Raw genomic sequence first — 11196 nt, forward strand, 5'->3', positions numbered from 1 at the left:
GCCGCTCCAGGAATGGCTGGGTGATTCCCTCTCATACTCCACCCACACTGGTCTGTCTGTAGCCCTCATCATCCCTAGTAAGTCTCCAGTGCTCCTTTGCAGAGCACCTTTGGTGCCATTTGCATGAAATCCAGTGTAGATTTGCCTAGAGACAAGCAAGCCCCCTTATTGAGCTATGAGTCTGTGGGGTTAGAATTACTGAAACTCCCTTTCTTCCTCAAAGCCTTCTTTGAGCCCATCAGCCTACTCTGAACTCCCACAGGGAGCTGACATGAAGCCTCCACCCTGTGTCAGGGCTGTACAGTCACTGTGCACCCTTTAGTCACCTTAGCATCCAACTTACCCACAGAGGGCTTAGGTATCCCAACTCACAAAGGGGGCACATGGGCATAGCAACAGAAAGATGCAGCTGAGACTAGGGTAACTATGTAATTTATCATCCAAACAAGGAAAACTTCGAGAAGGGAAGGGAGACTGTTAATCCCTATAGTGGGACAGCACACTGGGACTATCCCCAGCCATTCTCCTCGTCACATGGCCTATTTCAGGGATTGCTAGAGCTGGCTTTCCGTATTCATGCATCTGAGGGCCCTGATTGAACTGAAGTTCTCTGAGGCTGAGGTCCTTAGTGTTCCCCTCTTCTTGTGATTCATACCAGGCCAGCATGGGGTGGTGTCTCCATATCTATTTCAGGAAGATCAGTGCCCCAGACTGACCTTTACTCTCAAGTGGTTGGTTTTGTGGGAGGCACTGGCCCAGCTACAGGGGCTCAGGAGCACCTGCCATGGTGTGACATGGCCTGCAGAGGGCGCCTTCCTCCCTGAACCAGGTCAAGGATTTCTGCAAGTTCCTATTTGAGAACCAACCCTCGGGATTGTCCCCTCACCTTGAGGATGTAGGCTCGAGCTGGCAGCGGGTAGTTGATGCCATAGAACACGAAACGTAGTGCTGTTAGGGAGAGAGGGAGAGAGGTTGGCCCTGGAGATCCTTGTTGTGTGTGGAGACTGGGGGTGACCCTGTGGCATGACTCTTCATCTTGGGACCCAGGGGCGTGGCACAGATGAGCCTCTGAATGTTAGTGACCAGTCTTGTTGGGCCATTGATCAGTGATGTCCCTAATTCAGGGAATCTCAGAGATCAGGACTGATTTAGGTTCCCCTCCCAAGTGTTTCTACAGCATCTTGAAGCTGTCCATGCCATGTGGCTTTGTATTTGCTTTGTAATTTCTGAAACCCACACTAGACCACAGCTTCCAGAGGGCAGGGCTGTCACTTGACTCACTTGTAGGTATACGTCAGTAGATCTTTTCTCATTATACCAGACTCTAATGTCAAAACAAGGCTAATACAAAGATCAGTTATTCTGAGTGCTAGGTTACAGGTTCAACTACTGTAATCAAACTCTAAATAACATTGTCTTAAATACAATAAAATTTCAATTCACTTTCATATAATGTTAGTGCAGGTCTCTCCCCATAGATGGAGATCCACTTCTTTCTTATCAATTCTTCCACCTCTGCTAATTACCTTTGGTTTAATATGGCTGCTCCAGCTCCTGTCATTACATCTGCATTTCAGATAGTGGGACAGAAAATAATACTTCCTTTTGAAAGTGACATATCACCTCTACTCAAATTCCACTGGCTGAAGAATCTTCTATGGTCATGGTAAACCTGGAGGGTGGTGGGTACACAGAAGGGCAGGGGAATGTGATCCTACTACAGAACATTCATGATGAGTAACAAGGGCCACCACCCTTCATTCATGTCCCTGTAATTCATTATTCTTTGGTTCTCCCCACACAGCTCTCAGCCTGTTTTGGCCTGCAGATATGCATATGGATGAGGTTATAAGAGAGGACATGGCCCAGGCTGTAAAAATATGGAGAAAACAAGAAGGAAAGAAGATAAGAAAGTATAAAAATTCAAAATCTATAGAAAGCATGCTTTACTCATAATTTTGCAGTTATACAATTTAGATATACCTGTGGTTTATGAATCAATTTATAAAATAAAAAATAAGACAAATGTAAAATATAAATATATTCACTAAACCCAACAAAATAACAAAGCTATATAATATTAATCACATAGTAGTATCAGGATTAAGTTTGGATGCATATTGCTAAAAACTAAAACAACCATAACTTTAGCAATAAACTTGATTTTTCTCTCCCACTGAAACAAAGCTGGAGGTGGGCCAGCCAGAGCTTGGGTGGTATCCATCTTCAAGGTTACATGATTTTCCAATACAACTGCAGGAGTTCCAGCCATCACAACTAAAATCCAGGCAACAGTTAGGGAGAAGAGGGGAAAGGAGAGCGTCTCTTCTCTTAGCTAAATCAGCTCCTTGAAAGCAGTCTTCCAAGAAATCCCACTTGAGATGTGCTTGCATCTCAAAGTCACCAGTCATGACTAAGAACATGGGTGGGTAGGAAATGCAGTTCTGTGGCTACTGAGCTCATGGTATATAACAAACTATTTTCAGTTTTGAAAGAGAAGCAGAGGATAGATCATTTTGTAGGCAGCCTGCAGTGCCTACCTTAAAGAACAGACCTTTTCTGAATGGTTTAGGCTGAATGGCTGGGCACAGTGTGGGAGCCAGGAGGAAGGAGCAGCAATGAGAAACAGCTAGATGAATCTGAACTGTGCTCCAGAAAAAAGAGGCAGACTGGTCAGTAGTTCAGCCTAAGGACTGAAGTGAGGATTATACATACCACATGGCCCAGTTTGGTTTGAAAACTGCTTTTCCAACTCAGGTCCCAAATTTCTCTCAATTCTTCAGCTTCCAAATACCTTGTCTTTGTTACCTCACATCCTGACCTACCTGTCTCACCTTCCTTATTTCTCTTCACATCACTTCTCCATCCAGTCAGCAGCATTACAAGATCCAGTACTGGGGAGTTAGCAACACTTTCTAGAAGTGGGTAGAAACACAATGACTATTTCTACTTTAGTATTTGTCCTGATCAAAGTTGTTTGAAAGGACTGAGATGGCTAGAATTATGGAGATCTCACGTTTCCTCTAAAATCCCAACCAAGAATGTGACTTCCTGGGACCTAGAGGGGATGCATTCACTTTTGGATCCACAGGTCTTAGCAGAACAGTAAGTCCCCTTGTATATGAACAAGTTAAATTTCAAAAGGGTGTTCAAAAATCCTAATTTCTTCATAAGTCCAGCAAAGTTACTTAGGTAGCCAGCTAAGACAATTGGCTATATATATTACTGTAGTTTAATAGCTTTATGATATTTTTCACACAAATAATACATAAAACAAACATAAACAATAAAAGAAACATTTTAAATCTTGCAGTACCTGGATAGGGCATGGCAACCCACTCCAGTATTCTTTTTTTTTTTGTAATAATCTTTTATTTTATTTTTAAACTTTACAATATTGTACTGGTTTTGCAAAATATCAAAATGAATCCACCACAGGTATACGTGCGTTCCCCATCCTGAACTCTCCTCCCTCCTCCCTCCCCATTCCATCCCTCTGGGTCGTCCCAGTGCACCAGCCTCAAGCATCCAGTATCGTGCATCGAACCTGGACTGGCAACTCGTTTCATACATGATATTCTACATGTTTCAATGCCACTCTCCCAAATCTTCCCACCCTCTCCCTCTCCCACAGAGTCCATAAGACTGTTCTATACATCAGTGTCTCTTTCGCTGTCTCGTACGCAGGGTTATTGTCACCATCTTTCTAAATTCCATATATATGTGTTCGTATACTGTATTGGTGTTTTTCTTTCTGGCTTACTTCACTCTGTATAATAGGCTCCAGTTTCATCCACCTCATTAGAACTGATTCAAATGTATTCTTATTATTGGCTGAGTAATACTCCATTGTGTATATGTGCCATAGCTTTCTTATCCATTCATCTGCTGATGGACATCTAGGTTGCTTCCATGTCCTGGCTATTATAAACAGTGCTTCGATGAACATTGGGGTACACATGTCCCTTTCCCTTCTGGTTTCCTCAGTGTGTATGCCCAGCAGTGGGATTGCAGGGTCATAAGGCAGTTCTATTTCCAGTTTTTTAAAGAATCTCCACACTGTTCTCCATAGTGGCTGTACTAGTTTGCATTCCCACTAACAGTGCAAGAGGGTTCCCTTTTCTCCACACCCTCTCCAGCATGTATTGCTTGTAGACTTTTGGATCACAGCCATTCTGACTGGTGTGAAATGGTACCTCATAGTGGTTTTGATTTGCATTTCTCTGATAATGAGTGATGTTGAGAACCTTTTCATTTGTTTGTTAGCCATCTGTATGTCTTCTTTGGAGAAATATCTATTTAGTTCTTTGGCCCATTTTTTGATTGGGTCATTTATTTTTCTGGAATTGAGCTGCAGGAGTTGCTTGTATGTTTTTGAGATTAGTTGTTTGTCAGTTGCTTCATTTGCTATTATTTTCTCCCATTCTGAAGGCTGTCTTTTCACCTTGCTTATAGTTTCCTTTGTTGTGCAGAAGCTTTTAAGTTTAATTAGGTCCCATTTGTTTATTTTTGCTTTTATTTCCAATATTCTGGGAGGTGGGTCATAGAGGATCCTGCTGTGATGTATCGGAGAGTGTTTTGCCTATGTTCTCCTCTAGGAGTTTTATAGTTTCTGGTCTTACATTGAGATCTTTAATCCATTTTGAGTTTATTTTTGTGTATGGTGTTAGAAAGTGTTCTAGTTTCATTCTTTTACAAGTGGTTGACCAGATTTCCCAGCACCACTTGTTAAAGAGATTGTCTTTAATCCATTGTATATTCTTACCTCCTTTGTCAAAGATAAGGTGTCCATATGTGCGTGGATTTATCTCTGGCTTTCTATTTTGTTCCATTGATCTATATTTCTGTCTTTGTGCCAGTACCATACTGTCTTGATGACTGTGGCTTTGTAGTACAGCCTGAAGTCAGGTAGATTGAGTCCTCCAGTTCCATTCTTCTTTCTCAAGATAGCTTTGGTTATTCGAGGTTTTTTGTATTTCCATACAAATTGGGAAATTATTTGTTCTAGCTCTGTGAAGAACACCGTTGGTAGCTTGATAGGGATTGCGTTGAATCTATAAATTGCTTTGGGTAGTATACTCATTTTCACTATATTGATTTCTCCAATCCATGAACATGGTATATTTCTCCATCTATTAGTGTCCTCTTTGATTTCTTTCACCAGTGTTTTATAGTTTCCTATATATAGGTCTTTAGTTTCTTTAGGTAGATATATTCCTAAGTATTTTATTCTTTTCGTTGCAATGGTGAATGGAATTGTTTCCTTAATTTCTCTTTCTGTTTTCTCATTTTTAGTGTATAGGAATGCAAGGGATTTCTGTGTGTTGATTTTATATCCTGCAACTTTACTATAATCATTGATTAGTTCTACTAATTTTCTGGTGGAGTCTTTAGGGTTTTCTATGTAGAGGATCATGTCATCTGCAAATAGTAAGAGTTTTACTTCTTTTTTTCCAATTTGCATTCCTTTTATTTCTTTTTCTGCTCTGATTGCTGTGGCCAAAACTTCCAAAGCTATGTTGAATAGTAATGGTGAAAGTGGGCATCCTTGTCTTGTTCCTGACTTTAGAGGAAACGCTTTCAATTTTTCACCATTGAGGATAATGTTTGCTGTGGATTTGTCATATATAGCTTTTATTATGTTGAGGTATGTTCCTTCTATTCCTGCTTTCTGGAGAGTTTTTATCATAAATGGATGTTGAATTTTGCCAAAGGCTTTCTCTGCATCTATTGAGATCATCATATGGTTTTTATTTTTCAATTTGTTAATCCGGTGTATTACACTGATTGATTTGCGGATATTGAAGCATCCTTACATCTGTGGGATAAAGCCCACTTGGTCATGGTGTATGATCTTTTTAATGTGTTGTTGGATTCTCATTGCTAGAATTTTGTTAAGGATTTTTTCATCTATGTTCATCAGTGATATTGGCCTGTAGTTTTCTTTTTTTGTGGGATCTTTGTCAGGTTTTGGTATTAGTGTGATGGTGGCCTCATAGAATGAATTTGGAAGTTTACCTTCCTCTGCAATTTTCTGGAAGAGTTTGAGTAGTATAGGTGTTAGCTCTTCTCTAAATTTTTGGTAGAATTCAGCTGTGAAGCCATCTGGACCTGGGCTTTTGTTTACTGGAAGATTTTTGATTACAGTTTCAATTTCCGTGCTTATGATGGGTCTGTTAAGATTTTCTATTTCTTCCTGGTCCAGTTTTGGAAAGTTGTACTTTTCTATGAATTTGTCCATTTCTTCCACGTTGTCCATTTTATTGGCATATAATTGCTGATAGTAGTCTCTTATGATCCTTTTTATTTCTGTGTTGTCTCTTTTGATCTCTCCATTTTCATTTCTAATTTTATTGATTTGATTTTTCTCCCTTTGTTTCTTGATGAATCTGGCTAATGGTTTGACAATTTTATTTATCCTTTCAAAGATCCAGCTTTTGGCTTTGTTGATTTTTGCTATGGTGTCTTTTGTTTCTTTTGCATTTATTTCTGATTTTTTAAGATTTCTTAATTTTTTTTAAGATTTCTTCTTTTTAAGATTTTGAAGATTTCTTTCCTTCTACTAACCCTGGGGTTCTTCATTTCTTCCTTTTCTAGTTGCTTTAGGTGTAGAATTAGGTTATGTATTTGACTTTTTTCTTGTTTCTTGAGGTATGCCTGTATTGCTATGAACTTTCCCCTTAGGACTGCTTTTACAGTGTCCCACAGGTTTTGGGTTGTTGTGTTTTCATTTTCATTCATTTCTATGCAAATTTTGATTTCCTTTTTGATTTCTTCTGTGATTTGTTGGTTATTCAGCAGCGTGTTGTTCAGCCTCCATATGCTGCAAGTTTTAATAGTTTTTCTTCTGTAATTGAAATCTAATCTTACTGCATTGTGGTCAGAGAAGATGCTTAGAATTATTTCTATTTTTTTTGAATTTACCAAGGCTAGATTTATGGCCCAGGATGTGGTCTATCCTGGAGAAGGTCCCATGTGCGCTTGAGAAAAAGGTGAAATTCATTGTTTTGGGATGAAATGTCCTATAGATATCAATTAGGTCTAACTGGTCTATTGTATCATTTAAAGTTTGTGTTTCCTTGTTAATTTTCTGTTTAGTTGATCTATCCATAGGTGTGAGTGGGGTATCAAATTCTCCCACTATTATTGTGTTATTGTTAATTTCTCCTTTCATACTTGTTAGCATTTATCTTACATATTGCAGTGCTCCCATGTTGGGTCATATATATTTATAATTGTTATATCTTCTTCTTGGATTGATGCTTTGATCATTATGTAGTGACCGTCTTTGTCTCTTTTCACAGCCTTTGTTTTAAAGTCTATTTTATCTGATATGAGTATTGCTACTCCTGCTTTCTTTTGTTCCCTATTTGCATGGAAAATCTTTTTCCAGCCCTTCACTTTCAGTCTGTATGTGTCCCCTGTTTTGAGGTGGGTCTCTTGTAGACAACATATGTAGGGGTCTTGTTTTTGTATCCATTCAGCCAGTCTTTGTCTTTTGGTTGGGGCATTCAACCCATTTACGTTTAAGGTAATTACTGATAAGTATGATCCCTTTGCCATTTACTTTATTGTTTTGGGTTTGAATTTATACACCGTTTTTGTGTTTCCTGTCTAGAGAATATCCTTTAGTATTTGTTGGTGAGCTGGTTTGGTGGTGCTGAATTCTCTCAGCTTTGCTTGTCTGTAAAGCTTTTTATTTCTCCTTCATATTTGAATGAGATCCTTGCTGGGTATAATAATCTGGGCTGTAGGTTATTTTCTTTCATGACTTTAAGTATGTCTTGCCATTCCCTCCTGGCTTGAAGAGTTTCTATTGAAAGATCAGCTTTTATCCTTATGGGTATTCCCTTGTGTGTTATTTGTTGTTTTTCCCTTGCTGCTTTTAATATTTGTTCTTTGTGTTTGATCTTTGTTAATCTGATTAATGTTTGTCTTGGGGTGTTTTGCCTTGGGTTTATCCCGTTTGGGACTCTCTGGGTTTCTTGGACTTGAGTGACTATTTCCTTCCCCATTTTAGTGAAGTTTTCAACTATTATCTCCTCAAATCTTTTCTCATGGTCTTTCTTTTTGTCTTATTCTTCTGGGACCCCTAAGATTCGAATGTTGTAGTGTTTAATATTGTCCTGGAGGTCTCTGAGATTGTCCTCATTCCTTTCAGTTCGTTTTTCTTTTATCCTCTCTGATTCATTTATTTCTACCATTCTATCTTCTAATTCACTAATCCTATCTTCTGCCTCTGTTATTCTACTATTTGTTGCCTCTAGAGTGTTTTTAATTTCATTTATTGCATTATTCATTATATATTGACTCTTTTTTATTTCTTCTAGGTCCTTGTTAAACCTTTCTTGCATCTTATCAATCCTTGTCTCCAGGCTATTTATCTGTGATTCCATTTTGATTTCAAGATTTTGGATCAATTTCACTATCATTATTCGGGATTCTTTATCAGGTAGATTCCCTATCTCTTCCTCTTTTGTTTGGTTTGGTGGGCATTTATCCTGTTCCTTTATCTGATGGGTATTCCTCTGTCTCTTTATCTTGTTTAAATTGCTGAGTTTGGGGTGTCATTTCTGTATTCTGGCAGTTGGTGGAGTTCTCTTTATTGTGGCTTTTCCTCGCTGTGTGTGGGTTTATACAGGTGGCTTGTCAAGGTTTCTTGGTTAGGGAAGCTTGTGTCGGTGTTCTGGTGGGTGGAGCTGTATTTCTTCTCTCTGGAGTGCAATGAAGTGTCCAGTAATGAGTTATGAGATGTCTATGCTTTTGGGGTGACTTTGGGCAGCCTGTATCTTGGAGCTCAGGGCTGTGTTCCTTTGTTGCTGGAGAATTTGTTTGGTATGTCTTGCCCTGGAACTTATTGGCCCTTGTGTGGTGCTTGGTTTCGGTGTAGGTATGGAGGCGTTTGATGAGCTCCTGTCAATTAATGTTCCCTGGACTCAGGAGTTCCCTGGAGTCAGGGTTTGGACTTAAGCCTCCTGCTTCCAGTTATCGGTCTTATTTTTACAGTCATTTCAAAACTTCTCCTTCTATACAGCACCATTGATAAAACATTTACATTAAAAATGAAAAGTTTCTCCCCCATGAGGGTCACCCAGAGAGAAAAACACCAGTACAGTATACTAACGCATATATATGGAATTTAGAAAGATGGTGACAATAACCCTGCGTACGAGACAGCGAAAGAGACACTGATGTATAGAACAGTCTTATGGACTCTGTGAGAGAGGGAGAGGGTGGGAAGATTTGGGAGATTGGCATTGAAACATGTAGAGTATCATGTATGAAACGAGTTGCCAGTCCAGGTTCGATGCAAGATACTGCATGCTTGGGGCTAGTGCACTGGGACGACCCAGAGGGAGGGTATGGGGAGGGAGGAGGGAGGAGGGTTCAGGATGGGGAACACATGTATACCTGTGGTGGATTCATTTTGATATTTGACAAAACTAACACAATTTTGTAAAGTTTAAAAATAAAATAAAATAAAAAAAATACAGTGTTAAAGAAAAGAAGAAAAAAAAGTCAAAAAAATTATAAAAAATATATATATGAAGTTTGCTTTAAAAAAATAGGGTCTTTTTTTTTTTGCTAAGTAATAGGTTATAAAAGTGAAAATTAAAGAAATAATAGAGGACTTAAAATTCTTTAAAAAATTAAATAAAAAAGAAAGAATGATCGTAAAAATAGTAAAAATATATCTAGGACTTTCTCTAGTTTTGTTGTGGGTATTGTGGGTTCAGTTCATTTTCGGCTAGTTCCTTGGTCCAACTTATATTTCTCAAGATCTATAGGCCCATTCCTATGAAGTTGGTACTAATCACAGTGTTTAATCTATTGCCTGTAGCTTCAAAGGCGGTTCCTTCTGTTATAGCTTCTTCTGTTTGCTGGTCTCTTCAGTGTCTGGTTTCTGCCCTGACACAAAGGGGATGGTGGAGGACACTTTTTTTTTTTTTTTAGGCTCACTTTTTCAGTCACACTGTGTGGAGGGAGGGACGCTGCAAACAAATAACACTGGCGTGTGCTTGCAGTGCCTCAGCCACACTGGGTCTGCCCCTGCTCACGGCGTGTGTGGCCTCCCTGCCCACACTGCTCAGGCTCTAGGTTGCTCCACAGGGAACAATCTGAGGCTGGCCCTGAGCTGCTTGCACCTCCCAGGTCCAAACCGCTCAGGTTCAGTCACTCGGGTAGTCCTCAGAGGTGCAGACTCGGTTGGGCCTGCATTTTGTGCCCTTCCTAGGTCCGAGCAGCTCAGGTGATGAGGTGTTTGGCGAGCGCTGTTGCTGCGACTTATCGCCTCCCCCCCGCTCAGTTATCTAGGTGTACAACCGGTGCACCTTCTCAGGCAAATGTTGACCGTCCAGACCCCCAAGAAGTTTTAGTTAGCAAAGAAGCCTGCTTACAGTTTTATAGGTAATGTCTCTCTGGGGCTGCGAATGCCCCCTTCTGGCTCTGGCTGTCTGTCACCAGAGGGGGATGGTCCGCAGCTGGCTATCTCTGTTCAGTCCTTTGTTCTGTGCACGGGCCTGGCGGTGTCTTAGGTTAGGGCTGGCTTTTCACGTGGTAGATATCCCACAGTCTGGTTTGCTAGCCCAAATTATTTCGCTGAGATAGCGATTGGGTTATTCAGGCCAGATCCTTACTCTAAGCAATGCAGCCGGCGCCGTGCCTCCCTGCCCAGCCCCTGCTTGCTAGTGGCGTGTGCAGGTGTCTGCACTGCTTCTCCGCTGGGGGAGTTACCGTAGGGCTCGCAATCTGCAGGTTTTAATTATTTATTTATTTTTCCTCCCTGTTATGTTGCCCTCTGTGCTTCCAAGGCTCGGCACAGATTCGGCAGTGAGAAGGTTTCCTGGTGTTTGGAAACTTCTCTCTTTTTAAGACTCCCTTCCCGGGACAGAGCTACATCCCTCCCTCTTTTGTCTCTTTTTTTGTCTTTTATATTTTTTCCTACCTCCTTGTGAAGACATGGGTTGCTTTTCTGGGTGCCTGATGTTCTCTGCCAGCATTCAGAAGTTGTTTTATGGAATTTACTCGGTGTTTAAATGTTCTTTTGATGAATTTGTGGGGGAGAAAGCATTCTCCCTGTCCTACTCCTCCGCCATCTTAGCTCCTCCCCCACTCCAGCATTCTTGTCTGGAGAATCCCCATGCCAAGAGGAGCCTGGCTGACTACAGTGCATGTATTGCCAAAGTTGGACACAGC

This window comes from Bubalus bubalis, chromosome 5, assembly GCF_019923935.1.
Source record: "Bubalus bubalis isolate 160015118507 breed Murrah chromosome 5, NDDB_SH_1, whole genome shotgun sequence".
NCBI lineage: Eukaryota > Metazoa > Chordata > Mammalia > Artiodactyla > Bovidae > Bubalus > Bubalus bubalis.